We start from the raw sequence: 14,704 nt of genomic DNA on the forward strand, positions 1-14,704 counted from the left end.
AACGCTGAAAAAAAACTGATATTCAGGGGCATTTTGTTCAGGATCTTTCTTGCAATTTTGGTGCTTTTTTATGCCTTTTTGGTGTGTTTTTTCAGCTTTTTATCCACTGTCCTTCTGCCTCTTTTTATGCATGTACATAAAGTTCTGTGAAAAAAAAAGAACCCCATTCTATTTTGGCATCAAAAAAAGATGAAAAAACACTGATACAAATTTTGATGCCCTTTTTCAGCATTTTTTTCACCACCCATTACTTCCTATGGGTGAAAAACGATGAAAGAAGTGACATGCTCTATTTTCAGGGGCATTTTGTTCAGGAGTTTTCTTGCAGTTTTGGTGCTTTTTTGATGCGTTTTTTCAGCTTTTTTTTCACTGTCCTTCTGCCTCTTTTTATGCATGTATAAAGTTCTGTGAAAAAAAGAACCCCATTCTATTTTGGCATCAAAAACGCTGAAAAAAAACTGATATTCAGGGGCATTTTGTTCAGGATCTTTCTTGCAATTTTGGTGCTTTTTTTATGCCTTTTTGGTGTGTTTTTTCAGCTTTTTATCCACTGTCCTTCTGCCTCTTTTTATGCATGTACATAAAGTTCTGTGAAAAAAAAAGAACCCCATTCTATTTTGGCATCAAAAAAAGATGAAAAAACACTGATACAAATTTTGATGCCCTTTTTCAGCATTTTTTTCACCACCCATTACTTCCTATGGGTGAAAAACGATGAAAGAAGTGACATGCTCTATTTTCCAAAAAAACATGCAAGCCATAAAATCCTGAACAAAAAAAACCATGATGTGTGAATAGAGAATTCTGGTTTCTCATAGACTTTGCTTGTACTGTAAAACGCAGCTGAAAATTTACATAAAAAATTTCATCAAAAAAACGCTGAAAAAAACATGATGTGTGAACATAGCCATACAAGCTGCCAGTGGATCGGACTGTGGCTGTATGATCTCAGTAAGGTATAATTGACTCTGAAACGCTGCCGAGCATGGGAGACTAGTCAGAAAGGCGGGGTCCCAATGTCTTCTCCCCGTCCTCTTCCCTTGAGGGGCAGGTCTCTCCCTATACATGCACTGTGCACACAGGGAGAGACCTGTCACCCAACCTTTGAACCACCTACCCTGTTAGCTGTTTGTTCCAGATTTTTCTACATATTGTAAGGCAATGTGAGCTGCCATTATAGATATGACTGCCTAATGAACTGCAAACAACAAAATCCAATATCAGAGTGGTACCACAAGACCCCATACACAGCATATAACATATTGCTACCTACTGATTTAAAGGATGCGTTCACCTTTCATTCACCTAAAGCGTGTAGAAATAATTTTTGAAATTGGGTCTTCTTAAAAATGTTGCACCGTTTGTCTTCCATAGCCTCTGTGCTGCTCTAATGCTGGATTGAGTGAACTAAGAATCCTTCAGTGAGCTCATTCTGATGGGGAGTTTGTAACTCTTTTATCTGCCTTTTACTGAGCTTTTCTTTACAATCACATGAAAATTCAGCTCAACTTTAATGTTGTCTGTGGTCATAAATCAACTGAGAAGCGCTCAGCAAAAGACACAAACTCCTCGTCGGAATGAGCTCACTGACAGTTTCCAGTTAATCTCTTTCTCCAGTAAATAGCGTGCATGTAAGCTGATAACTTACACATTTACATGAAACAAAAAAAAATTGTCCCTGGCATGTTACATACACACTAGACTAAACATGGAAAGTTTCAACCACAATCAAGGTTCATTGGGTGGAATTTATCATGAATGTTCATTTTAGCCAACCAGTGACAGACTGTCGATCACTAGAATTAAGTCGTCCATGTTCAAAATTTTCTGATTCGAACTGTATGGAGATTTATAAAGCCAAATGCTCAAGACTTCTGGTGCAACTTGAGTCCATGAGTAAGGCTTTCTGGCGAAACGCGTCTACATGTGGTTGTGCCGTGATTAGAACAATTTTTAACTACGACGTATAAATGTGAAGTTATACCTTTTCCATTTGTTTGAGGATTTCTTCTTTTTCCAACTTGCGCTAAAACACTGTTTTGTGATCTGCACCATATATTATCGGGGTGATTCATCAAAGTGTTTTCGCCAGAAAACTGGCATAAAAGACTTTGCAAAGTCCCAAAATTTTTGAAGAAAAATTGTGCAAATTTCGGTGTTTTTCACCCCAGATTCAAACAGCTGTGCCAAAATGGCCTACATGGCTATGCCCGTCTTAAAAATTCTACACTAGTGCCGGAGTTTCTTACACCAGAACTGCTACTCCGGTCAACGACTGGAGTATAATTTCTGGTGAGGCGCATGCCACAGAGAAGCTGCACCAAATTCATTTAGTGGCATGCACCTCTTGATGAATGTGGCTCCTTGTTAAGAGACTTTTCCTTTTTCTCTAGTGTTATTCATTGTCGTTCATCAAAATGTCACCCGTGGGTGGATGAATTTTGCACAAAATCAAAAATGCATTAGAATTTCGTCTTTTTGGGTTTTTGAACCTTTTTAAAGCAAAAAGTCGCAGGTTCATTTTCACGCACCTCCGAGATTTTGTGCAAAAATTCTAGCGAACCAAAAGTATTACTCCATGGGAGGACTGGAGTAAATTTGCACAAAAAATGTGCTACTTTTTATAAAGTTGCAAATAATGAATCATCCAAAAACACCTGGATTACAAATAAGTTCAACGTAAAAGAAGAATTTGGTGATAAACAAGAAATAGGCATAAAGTTTCTCTGATATTCTTTATATTTTAAGTTTATTTTATTCTGTCTCCTTTTCCCAGGACAACCAGTAATTCACTGGGGGGGCTGTGGACGCTTCCTACTTTCAGTTCTCATCTCTGCCCCCTTGTGGGGTGTCGGTAGCCATACCGCGTCTCTTGCTGTGGAGTGCGGCTGGGATCCTGTGTTCTTGGCTTGGCTTTGCAGTGTGACTTCAGTCTTGGCCACTATACTTTGCCGCATCATTAAATGGGGACGCGGTGAGCAAAGAAACAGGTATTTTTTTTTTTTCATTTCAAAATCTTAGAGAATCTATTTATCTGTGATAGAATTTTAAAGGAGTTTTGTAAAAGCCCTGTCCCCTGGATGCTATATTTTTTTAAAAAAAAACAAAACAACATATGTGCTTTATTCACCCTCCCCAGGTCCAGGTCTCAGTCTACGCCAGTGCTTCCATTGTCTGTTATTGTCTGAGCTCAGCAGCTCTGAGTGGCTCTTAGCTGAGTTCAGTGATTGGTTGTGTAATAGTGGGGAAGGGCGTAGCCTTCCCTTAAGACTGAGAGAGTAAAAGGAAGAGTTCCTGAAGACAGACCTCCCCAACTGTGGTAGGCCAAGCTAAGGGGGTTAGCTTTAGTGGTCCGGTTGGTAGAGCAGAGGGGGAACTTAGTGCCCTTATCAAGCCTAGAGAGATATAGAGCTTGTTCCTGGTATAGTTCCTTCTGGGCTGTAGTACCTGAAAACAGCCACAAGATGCCACTGTTCGGGGTGCAGATGTCAGGATGAGTCTGCTAGCCGAGCTATAGACAGTGATGGGTTAAGGTTCTGTGATGACAGCTCACTGAGGGTGGGCATATTAGGAAAGTCTCTGTTTTAATTTCCTGAATCAGGAAGTGATAGAGTAGTACAAGAAGGGATTGCAACCTGATGAGACAGCCTTACTATAGTGGCTGCTAGGGTAGACGGGAGCTCCGAACCCTCAGACAGTGAGATCCCAGTGCGCAGTTCTCCCCACGCAAGAGCACGAGTCCTGTTCGCTCGCCGTAGAAACTCACCAAAGCGTAGTGAGGACACGGGGCACTTCTGGTCTGCAGGCAGCAGAGGAAGCTAAACAGTACTCCAAGCAAAGATGTGGGGGGAGAGATATCGGATCCGTTCACTGTTAATACAGAGGAGTCTCTAGGGCCAGGAATTATAGCCACAGGGATGCTCCGCTTAAAGAAGGAACCAGGGCTGAAGCAGTTAACGGCGCCTGTGAGGGAGATGATTACCTGTCGGGCCTTATCCATTATATCTGACTGTAAATACTGTAAATATTCCTCTTCCCCAAGTAAAGTCCAAGTTCTGGTTAAGAACCTCGTGTCCTCTGAAATTATTGCTGCCCTGGTCCCAGAAGAAAATTGCCTGGAGACAGCCGCGATCGGATGGTGTGAAGTAAGTGAAGAGCACTACATACACAGCCACACTTCAGAGAGAGGACACGTATTGTCTGTAGGGTGCCATAGCGAGAGGGGGCTACAGCTCGCCCACGACTACCTCGCTGGGGCACCTTACATTTGGCGTAGTCGGCAGGATGCGAGCTCCTCGCATGAAGAAAGCGGGGAAGAGCCGACACAGAACACTGAGGAGAAAGTGTTGGAAGGCATGCGGCCCAAGATGGCGGCCCGAAGCATGGATTCCAAGATGGTGACGACGGCGGTAAAGTCTGGGAGAAGAACCGCCCATCGTGGGAGTGGATGGCGCTGGAGAGCGCGAAAAGATGTCCAGCCCCTACGAGTTCCGGCCCGAAGGGGGATGGGCCCAGCGGTGAAGATGCGCCCCAGGATGGGACGTCCAGTGAGGAAGAGGGCGTGGCGCAAAGTGAAGTCCGGCCCCGTGAGTATCAGCGCGCGCAGAGAGGGGGCGCGGCTGAAGGCGGAGCGGCCGAGAGTGACGAGTGACGCGGCGGTCGCGTCAGAGGTCCGGCCCAGGAAGAGGCGGAGCTGGACGCGCAGGACGCGCGTCTCCGGTAAGCGACCGGCGCCATTTTCTGTCCGGCACGTAAGGAGAAGGAGGTGCGGCAGCAGACGTCCTGAGAGGATGGCAGCCCCAGAGCCTGACAACGTGCGCGAGGCAAGCGGTGAGGAGGAACCCCTGAAGATCACTACACCAGGGGCCGCGGCTGGAAGTCGTCCGCCGGCGGGCGCTGCCCGCGATCCGCTGCCTTTACCCCCAGTGGCTGTTCAGTGGGCCACTAGGCCTGATCCGGAGCTGGGCCTGCTAGTCCACGAGCTTCACATGTGGTGCTGGAGCCGGATGCCGGAGGAAACGTCCCCCTCGGCTGAGGGAGGAGAACATCCAGGTGGGGCCGGAGCAATAGCTGCAGCGAAGCTTACAGAAGGTGAGCGGTCCATGCCCCAGCGGCCGGTCACGTCTGCGGTACCTGCCCCAGTAGTTTCCGTGGCAACAGAGGCCCCCAGGCCTTCAGGGGATGTTGCGGAAGGGAAGCCCCCTAAAAGAAAGGCCCCGCGGGAGAATTTCTGGTCGTTGGCCTTGGAGGCCCTACATTCCCCCTCGGCAGAGCGGTACGCCGAGCCCAGGAGTCCTAAGTGGGCTACCCGGGACCCCCCGATGACCGCGCGAGAACAGCGGCGATGGACCGATACCTTCCTGAGAGGCTGGCTGCAGGGGTCCAACGCGGCAGTGGGGAGATATTATGAGCGACAAGGAGGAGGATGTTGCCAGCAGCAAGGAAGCCGATTTCCTTAGTGAGGTGCCAGAGAAGGAGTCGGCACCACAACACCCAGGAGGGGCTGAGGCAGTTGAGCAGGGGGCTGCCAGAGAGACTCAGGCTGGTGTTAGCCAGGAGGTCCATCATTTTTCTGTCACCAGCTACGGCCCTACCCAGGTCGGCTGTGGCAGTGCTACGTCCTCGGACGAGGACCCCGGGCCTAGCAGATACCCCGATCAGCCGTGGAAGTGGAGGAAGCCACCTTCATCTGCAGCATGGGCCGCCTTCATGAGGGAACAGAGGGAGGCCTGGAAGAAGTGAGCTAAGTGGGCTAAAAGGTCCGTTGACCTTTCACTTCTTCTCCTACTAGGACCCATCGGTGGTGGTCCTTTCTGTAGTTTGGGACTGTTACCCAGTGGGGGCGAAGTGCCCCATGTTGACTTCAGTTGAAACAGAAAAAAAATGGAGGACTGTTCCCCTACCTCCTAGGCCAGGAAGGCCTTAAGCAGCACCCAAAAGTTGCGTGTGTTAGAACCTTGCTCTTAGGTTTTTTTTCCTTTGCTGGTCACATGACCTTGTTGGCCTATTTAATCCTGCTCCGCCCTTCTGGCTTTGCTGGACTTCATTGTATATCTACTTTCTAGCTAGCCTGTGCTCTGTGTTTTGCTCTGTTAGTTTGCTTGGTCTACTGACCTCTATGTTCTATATATTTTGTTTGTTCGTCTGTCTGCTACTATTTCTGTTAGGAGGTGTCCCATATTCCTCCCAGTCCTTAGTACTTGTAGGGATTCCTTCCCCACATCTATAGGTCTCCGTACAGACTAGCTTAGGACTTTAGCAGGTCTGATCGCAGGATCAGGTCCCCTGTTACATCGTAGGGATTCAGCTGAGTTCTATCGTAGGGACAGATCTCCTCTCTTTCCTTAGCTCTGGTAGCAGAACATAACAGTAAGTCCAGCCTGCAAATTCTCTAAGGAAAGATTTTTCTGTTCCATCATGGTGTCGGTTCAGGATTTGGCTCATCGCCTGCAGGGACTCTCTCTGGAGGTGGCTGAGCTCCGTCAGCACGTGAGTAGCTGTCCTGGAGCACATTTCTTGGAGCCTAAGGTATGTTTGCCGGATTTATTTTTTGGTGAACACCGAGAATTTTTTTCATTTAAAAATGCTTGCTTATTGTATTTTCGTTTGAGACCTAAGTCCTCTGGGGATGAATCCCAGCGCGTAGGGTTCATAATGTCACTTTTGCGCAAAGAGCCTCAGGAGTGGGCCTTTTCTTTGCAACCTAGTGATACATGCTTCAGATCAGTGGATAGTTTTTTTTCTGCTTTGGGACTATTATATGATGATCCTGACCGTGTCGCATCAGCTGAGACTGAGTTGAGACGTTTAAAACAGGGATCAGGTAATGTGGAAAAATATTGTACTCATTTCCGTCGTTGGTCTACTCAAACAGGGTGGAACGATTCTGCTCTGAAAAGTCTATTTCTTGCTGGGCTCAGTGAAAGGGTTAAAGACCTGCTAATTGCTTATCCTACACCTGAAGATTTGCAACAGGCTATGCAATTAGCTATACGGGTGGATAGAAGACTGCGTGCAAGGGTTAATGAGAGCAAATCCTCTGCTATGTCAGTTTCTGGTTATGAGAATGTGTGTACTAACAGTGGTGAACCGATGGAGATTGGATCGGTGGCACCTCGCTCTCAAGAAAAAGACCGTCGATTTTCTGAAGGCTTGTGTTTCTATTGCGGAAAATCTGGTCATTTGATTAAAGGCTGTGAGCTTCGTATGAAGAAAGAAAAAAAAAAGGTCAGTCACGCCCGTATTGCCTGTTTAAATTCCAAGGGTATATTTTTAGCTGCTTCCACGATTGCTCAGAAAAAATTAATGGAATTTCAGGTGTTTGTTGATTTCGGGTCTACTCTGAATGTAATTGATGGGGGATTCGTGGAAAGACTCAATTTAAAACCTGAACCTTTATCATCCTCCATTGCTGTGGTTTCTGTGGATGGTTCCCCTTTGAAGAATATTACTCTCAAGGTCTGTGAATTTCCTCTCACTATTAATGGTGTTCACCATGAGAAATTGGATTTGGTAGTGTTGAATAACTTGCCTTCTCCAGTAATATTGGGATTGCCCTGGTTAAAATTTCACAATCCTGTACTGGATTGGTCTACCAGTGAAATTAAATCCTGGAGCCATAAATGTTATGACAAGTGTTGTAACGGGCGTATTGCAGCTTTGGATAGGGGAGAATTGCCTGTTCCTATTCAGGATTTTTGGAGAGTTTTTTCTGAGAAGGAATCGCAGGTTTTGCCTCCCCATAGAGACTATGATTGTTCTATTGAATATGTCCCTGGAGCGACTCTTCCTAAAAGTCGTTTATTTAACCTTACTATTCCTGAGAGGAAGGCTTTGGAGGAATACATACAGACAAGTTTGGCCGCCGGTCACATTAGGCCCTCTAAGTCTCCTGTGGCGGTTGGATTTTTTTTTGTAAAAAAAAAGGACGGCGGTTTACGTCCTTGTCTGGATTTTCGTGAGATTAACAAAATTACTGTACGCAATCCTTACCCACTGCCATTGATTCCTGATCTGTTTAACCAGTTAATGGGGGCCAAGTGGTTCTCTAAAATTGACCTTAAGGGGGCATACAATCTGTTGCGCATGAAGGAGGGTGACGAATGGAAGACTGCTTTTAACACTCCTGTGGGTCATTTTGAGAATCTGGTTATGCCTTTTGGTCTTACTAATGCTCCTGCATTTTTTCAGAATCTGATTAATGACATCCTTAGACCTTTGATCGGTAAAAATGTGGTTGTGTATTTGGATGACATTTTGATTTATTCGCCAGATCTGGAGTCTCATTGGCGGAGCGTGCGTGAGGTATTACAGTTATTAATGGACAATTCGCTTTTTGCTAAGCTGGAGAAATGTGAGTTCGCTGTACAGAGAATTAGTTTTTTGGGCTACATTATCTCCAGCAAAGGTTTTGAGATGGATCCGGTTAAGGTTCAGGCTGTGCAGGAATGGCCTAGGCCTATTGGTTTGAAATCGATACAGAGGTTTTTGGGTTTCGCCAATTACTACAGAAAATTCATAAAAAAAATTTCTAGTATTGTCAAACCTCTGACTGATCTCACCAGGAAAGGTGCTGATGCGGTTCAGTGGTCTTCTGAGGCCATTGAAGCTTTTGTGTATCTCAAGGAGAGGTTCACCTCTGCTCCCATGCTTATGCAGCCTGATGTTACTAGGCCGTTTTTGGTTGAGGTTGATGCTTCCTCTGTGGGGGTTGGCGCAGTATTGTCTCAGGATAACGGGGATGGATTACATCCCTGTGCCTTTTTTTCAAAAAATTTTTCGGAGACTGAACTGAATTACGATATTGGTAATCGGGAATTATTGGCTATTAAACTCGCATTTGAACACTGGCGCCACTTCTTGGAAGGTGCGGAATTTCCCGTTCAGGTTCTTACGGATCATAAAAATCTGATATATCTTGATGCTGCCAAGCGCCTGAATGCCCGTCAGGCTAGGTGGGCACTGTTTTTCTCGCGGTTTAATTTCTCCGTTACTTACATCCCTGGTACTAAGAATGTTAAGGCGGATGCCTTGTCTCGCAGTTTTTCTCCCATAGTCGGTGCTGAGAAAGAGGAGAACATTTTACAAGAAGGTGTTGTGATAGCTGCTCTGGACTCCGTTTTGGAAAATGAGATTCTTAAAGCACAGGAGAATGCCCCTTCTAACACTCCTCATGGGAGGTTGTTTGTGCCTGGGACCTTTAGGAGAGATTTGTTTGTTGAGTGTCACGAATCTCGGTTGGCAGGTCATCCCGGAATCTCTGAGACCAAGAGACTGGTGGGTCGCAGTTTTTGGTGGCCTGGATGGCAGAAGGAAGTCATTAAGTGGGTGCGTCAATGTACTATATGTGCTAGATCTAAGTCCTCACATACTCCTGCTGCGGGGTTGCTTTGTCCTTTGGAGGTTCCCAGTGCTCCTTGGACACATTTGGCTATGGACTTTATAACTGACCTTCCCCCCTCTGAGGGTTTTACTGTCATCTGGGTGGTCGTGGACCGTTTTAGCAAGATGTGTCACTTGGTTCCTTTCGTCAAACTGCCCTGCGCTAAAACTCTCGCTAAGGCCTTTGTCAAGGAAATTGTCAGACTTCATGGCGTTCCTACTGACATTGTTTCTGATAGGGGTCCTCAGTTCGTGGCTCGTTTTTGGCGTGCCTTTTGTGATAGGTTGGGAGTTCATTTGTCGTTCTCGTCCGGATATCATCCTGAATCTAATGACCAGACAGAAAGGAAAAACCAGGATGTTGAGCAGTTCTTGCGTTGTTTTGTGGCAGACAATCAAGAGGGGTGGTCTGAGTTTCTGCCACTTGCTGAATTTGCTCTGAACAATCATACATCTTCTTCTACTGGTTGTTCGCCTTTTTTTTGTTGTTCTGGGAGACATCCGTCGTTTGGGTCGTTCTCCAAGTTGGGATCTGCCGTGCCTGAGGAGGAGAATTTTTCCGGTGATTTGGAGAGAGTTTGGACGGATGTGCGTGGTAATCTTCAGGAGGCCAACAGAAAATCTAAAGACTACTTTGATAGGAAACGACAGGAGGTTTTGTTCGCTGTTGGTGACATGGTTTGGTTGTCCTCTAGGAATCTGCGGTTGAGGATTCCTTCAAAGAAATTGGGTCCCAAGTTTGTAGGGCCCTTTAAGGTGCTTCAGGTTGTCAACCAATCTGCTGTTAGGTTGGAGGTTCCTACCTCCTGGAGAATTAATCCGGTATTTCATGTCTCTCTGTTGAAAAAAGCTGTTGTATCGGATTGTGACGCCTCTGCCTCTGTTCCTCCGGTGGTGGAGGACGGGGAATATGAAATTTCTCGCATCCTTAACTCTAGACGGTATAGAGGTAGTTTGCAGTATCTTGTGGCCTGGAAAGGTTTCGGTCCCGAGGATAACTCTTGGGTGAGGTCGGATGATGTTTCCGCGTCCAGACTTATCAGAGCGTTTCACAGGAGATTTCCTGATAAGCCTGGTCCTAGGGGATCCGGAGGATCCTCTTAGAAGGGGGGGTACTGTTAGAACCTTGCTCTTAGTTTTTTTTTCCTTTGCTGGTCACATGACCTTGTTGGCCTATTTAATCCTGCTCCGCCCTTCTGGCTTTGCTGGACTTCATTGTATATCTACTTTCTAGCTAGCCTGTGCTCTGTGTCTTGCTCTGTTAGTTTGCTTGGTCTACTGACCTCTATGTTCTATATATTTTGTTTGTTCGTCTGTCTGCTACTATTTCTGTTAGGAGGTGTCCCATATTCCTCCCAGTCCTTAGTACTTGTAGGGATTCCTTCCCCACATCTATAGGTCTCCGTACAGACTAGCTTAGGACTTTAGCAGGTCTGATCGCAGGATCAGGTCCCCTGTTACATCGTAGGGATTCAGCTGAGTTCTATCGTAGGGACAGATCTCCTCTCTTTCCTTAGCTCTGGTAGCAGAACATAACAGCATGCCCGGGAGAGCTGCTCTTTTTGTTTTTATTTTTGTTTTCTTTTTGTTGCACTTGTTGCGCCTTTTTCTGCTGGAATTTAAATTGCTGAGGCACACCTTGAGGATGGATATCCTCCGAATCTAAGAGACTTGCGGCCTAGCGGGAAGAACCGGTGACCCCCGCTAGGGCCAAGAAGAAAAGAGACTCACAGGGTGTTACCTGTGACGGTGTGCCTCAGAATGTAGCCCCAGGAGGGGATTAAGGGCTATTGAAGAGTTGACCTGATTTAAAAATGTGGACATGGACACTTCGTTTCCAGGGTCCTTACCAAGAAGGACCGGTGCCTCTGAAAAAGTTGATAGTGGACTGTCCTGAATTGCTGTTCCAGGGCCCTTAACCGAGAAGGGCCGGTCTTCCATCCAAGAAGATGACAGAGACATGCCACAGAGATGCTCCGCTTAAAGAAGGAACCAGGGCTGAAGCAGTTAACGGCGCCTGTGAGGGAGATGATTACCTGTCGGGCCTTATCCATTATATCTGACTGTAAATACTGTAAATATTCCTCTTCCCCAAGTAAAGTCCAAGTTCTGGTTAAGAACCTCGTGTCCTCTGAAATTATTGCTGCCCTGGTCCCAGAAGAAAATTGCCTGGAGACAGCTGCGATCGGATGGCGTGAAGTAAGTGAAGAGCACTACATACACAGCCACACTTCAGAGAGAGGACACGTATTGTCTGTAGGGTGCCATAGCGAGAGGGGGCTACAGCTCGCCCACGACTACCTCGCTGGGGCACCTTACAGTTGCAGCGCTGTAGACATGACATGATGATAACAAACACCAGGAGCAGCAGCAGAGGGGACTCAGTGCTGGACCCTGGGAGGGTGAGTAAAGCACAGTGAACAAAGAACCTTCCCAGGTGTTTGTTTTGAATCTATCTCTACCCACCTTATCCTTGATTGACAGCAGTGACTTTGAAATGTCTTATTAGGTTCCTCATGTACATAAGTGTATATGTGTCACCCCAGGTCTGGATGCCACAAATATTAAATGCTGTGTCTGAGAGCAGGAGGGAGGTTCCCTGGTCAGGGACAATTAGCATACAGCACCTCCTGTCCCAGGCCAGTAGGGGGTGCAGGCTGCCCCTATAAAAGTTGGTACTGGGGGCAGGGTTAGAGAGAACTGGACGACCTAGCTCAGGACTGAGACTAGTCCCAGAGAAGGAGGGACAGTTGAGCTGTAGCCAAGGAGTCCGTGAGGCAGTGGAGAAGCTGCGAGCCGGGGACAGAGGCGACGAGAGCCGGTCCTGGCTGAGAGAGTCACCACCGGACATTGGGGTCCGAGTCTGCCAGGGCAGATAACCAACCCGCAAGGGATTTCAGGTTCCTTGGCCTAAGAAGCCTGGAGGCTCCGCCACACAGAGGGACCGGTACAGCACGGAAAAGCAAAAGGTACCCAAGGCCCGAGTCGCAAGCCATACAGGCGAAGTACACGGCCAGCTCAGGGACGTTGTCACGGGTGTGTTGCCACAAAGATCGTCACGAGTACACAGCCTGACTTCTCGCAGCTGACTTGTTGGTGCTTTGTGTTTTCTCGGCAGTGTAGGAGTTAATTCTCTCTCTCTCTGGGCAAGCTGAGGTCCAGCCTCGCCCAGCTGCAATCAATGCTTCTTTAGTGAGACTCCTTTATATTCCTGCAGGTCTGTTTGGGAGGTGTCGGTGAAAGCTTTTCATTCAGACTTACAGAGCGGATCGTGGTGTTTGGAGTTGCTGAGATAAGTGTATTTGGAAGTGTTTTTTCCCTTTCCTCGCTTTATCATTTATCTCCTTTCTCATATGGTGGTTCCCCTGGTCAGTCCGGAGGAGCCTATGCAATTAGGAGGGACATCATTTCGGGGAAGGGGACCAGTGGTGCGCCATAAGACAGGAAGGTGTTTCCTCTGCGGGAAAAAGGGACATTTTATTGGGGGGTGTCCATCCCGTCCCTTGCAGAGTAAAGAGTCGTCGAAAAAACTGTTGATCCCAGGTTGTGTGGTGGACGGCAATCTGGGAGTAGGTATTTCGTCCCTAGGTTCGTCTCAGTTTCTCGTACCGGCGGAGGTGGTGGTGGGTACGAGAACTGAGAGGATATCTGTTCTTCTGGATAGTGGGGCCGGGGCTAATCTGGTTGATGCTCGGTTTGCCCGGGTTCAAGGTATGCGATTGAGTGAGTTGGCTAAACCCATCCCCATATTCTCGATCGATGCCAGGCCTCTCGGTCAGGGAAGTTTTTTGCAAGCTGTGCATGGCGTAAAACTTCAAGTGGGGGCAATACATAAAGAACTGTTGTCTTGCTACGTGTTGGAGGGTCTTCCCACTCCTATAGTGTTGGGCCTTCCTTGGTTAGCTAAGCATAACCCGGTTATTAATTGGCAAACCAGAGAGATAAGCCAATGGAGTAAATTCTGTAATAAAAACTGCATGAACACGGTCATCGGTGCGGTTACTCCTTGGGTCTTACCTCCATTTCTGGCGGACTTTGAGGATGTATTCTCGGAGAATGGGTGTCAGGAACTACCTCCTCATCGCGAGTATGACTGTTCTGTAAAACTGCTCCCTGAGGCCAAGTTACCTAAAGCTAGGTTGTATAACCTTTCTGGTCCTGAGAGGCAGGCCATGAAGGATTATATTTCTGAAAGTCTGGCTAAGGGGCATATTAGACCTTCATCTTCACCGGTGGCCGCGGGGTTCTTCTTTGTTAAGAAGAAAGATGGAGGCCTACGCCCTTGCCTGGATTTCCGTGAACTTAATCGGATTACGGTCCGAGATCCGTATCCGCTCCCACTTATTCCCGATCTCTTTAATCAGATCGTGGGCGCCAAATGGTTCTCTAAGTTGGATCTCAGGGGGGCGTACAATCTGATTAGGATGAAGGAGGGGGATGAGTGGAAGACGGCTTTTAACACTCCGGAGGGGCATTATGAGAACCTTGTCATGCCATTCGGTCTGACTAATGCCCCGGCGGTGTTTCAACACTTTGTTAATGATATTTTTCGCCACCTGGTGGGACAGTTTGTTGTCATATATCTGGATGATATCTTAATTTACTCGCCGGATCTGGTGTCTCATCAGGAGCACGTTAGACAGGTGTTACAGATCTTGCGGGATAATAAACTGTATGCCAAGTGGGAAAAGTGTGTGTTCGCCGTACAGGAACTCCAGTTTTTAGGCTTCCTGGTTTCAGCGTCCGGTTTTCGTATGGACCCTGGGAAAGTGCGGGCAGTTCTTGAGTGGGATCGGCCGGAGAATCTTAAGGCACTACAACGTTTCCTGGGGTTTGCTAACTATTACCGGAAGTTCATTCGTAATTTCTCGTCCATGGTTAAGCCTCTCACAGACATGACTAAAAAGGGGACGGATTTTTCTAGGTGGTCTGACAAGGCTTGTCAAGCATTCTCCTCCTTGAAAAAATGTTTTGCCTCGGCACCTATACTCATTCAACCTGATGCGTCTCAGCCATTCTTTGTAGAGGTAGACGCTTCCGAGGTAGGGGTGGGAGCAGTATTGTCACAGGGTTCGTCCCCTGGTAAGTGGCATCCGTGCGCCTTTTTCTCTAAAAAATTGTCGTCCGCTGAGAGGAATTACGATGTCGGCAATAGGGAACTCTTGGCCATTAAGTTAGCTTTTGAGGAGTGGCGCCATTTTTTGGAGGGGGCAGTTCATCCGGTCACCGTCATCACCGATCACAAGAACCTGCTATATCTGGAGTCCGCTAAACGTCTGAATCCCAGACAAGCTAGGTGGTCATTGTTTTTTACCAGGTTTAA

The 14,704-nt window shown here is 47.1% G+C and overlaps 1 long non-coding RNA gene across 1 annotated transcript in view; it reads left to right on the forward strand.

The window, feature by feature from the left end:
• The first annotated feature begins 2,776 nt into the window (after positions 1-2,776).
• Positions 2,777-14,704, forward strand: part of LOC141174540 (uncharacterized) — a 32,684-nt gene continuing 20,756 nt past the window's right edge. Inside the window, exon 1 of the long non-coding RNA XR_012252905.1 lies at positions 2,777-2,990. This is a non-coding gene — a long non-coding RNA (uncharacterized lncRNA). The remainder of the gene's footprint in view (positions 2,991-14,704) is intronic.

Source organism: Phyllobates terribilis, unplaced genomic scaffold, assembly GCF_046119375.1.
Source record: "Phyllobates terribilis strain yellow unplaced genomic scaffold, ASM4611937v1 Scaffold_13__5_contigs__length_258822181, whole genome shotgun sequence".
Classification (NCBI taxonomy): Eukaryota; Metazoa; Chordata; class Amphibia; order Anura; family Dendrobatidae; genus Phyllobates; species Phyllobates terribilis.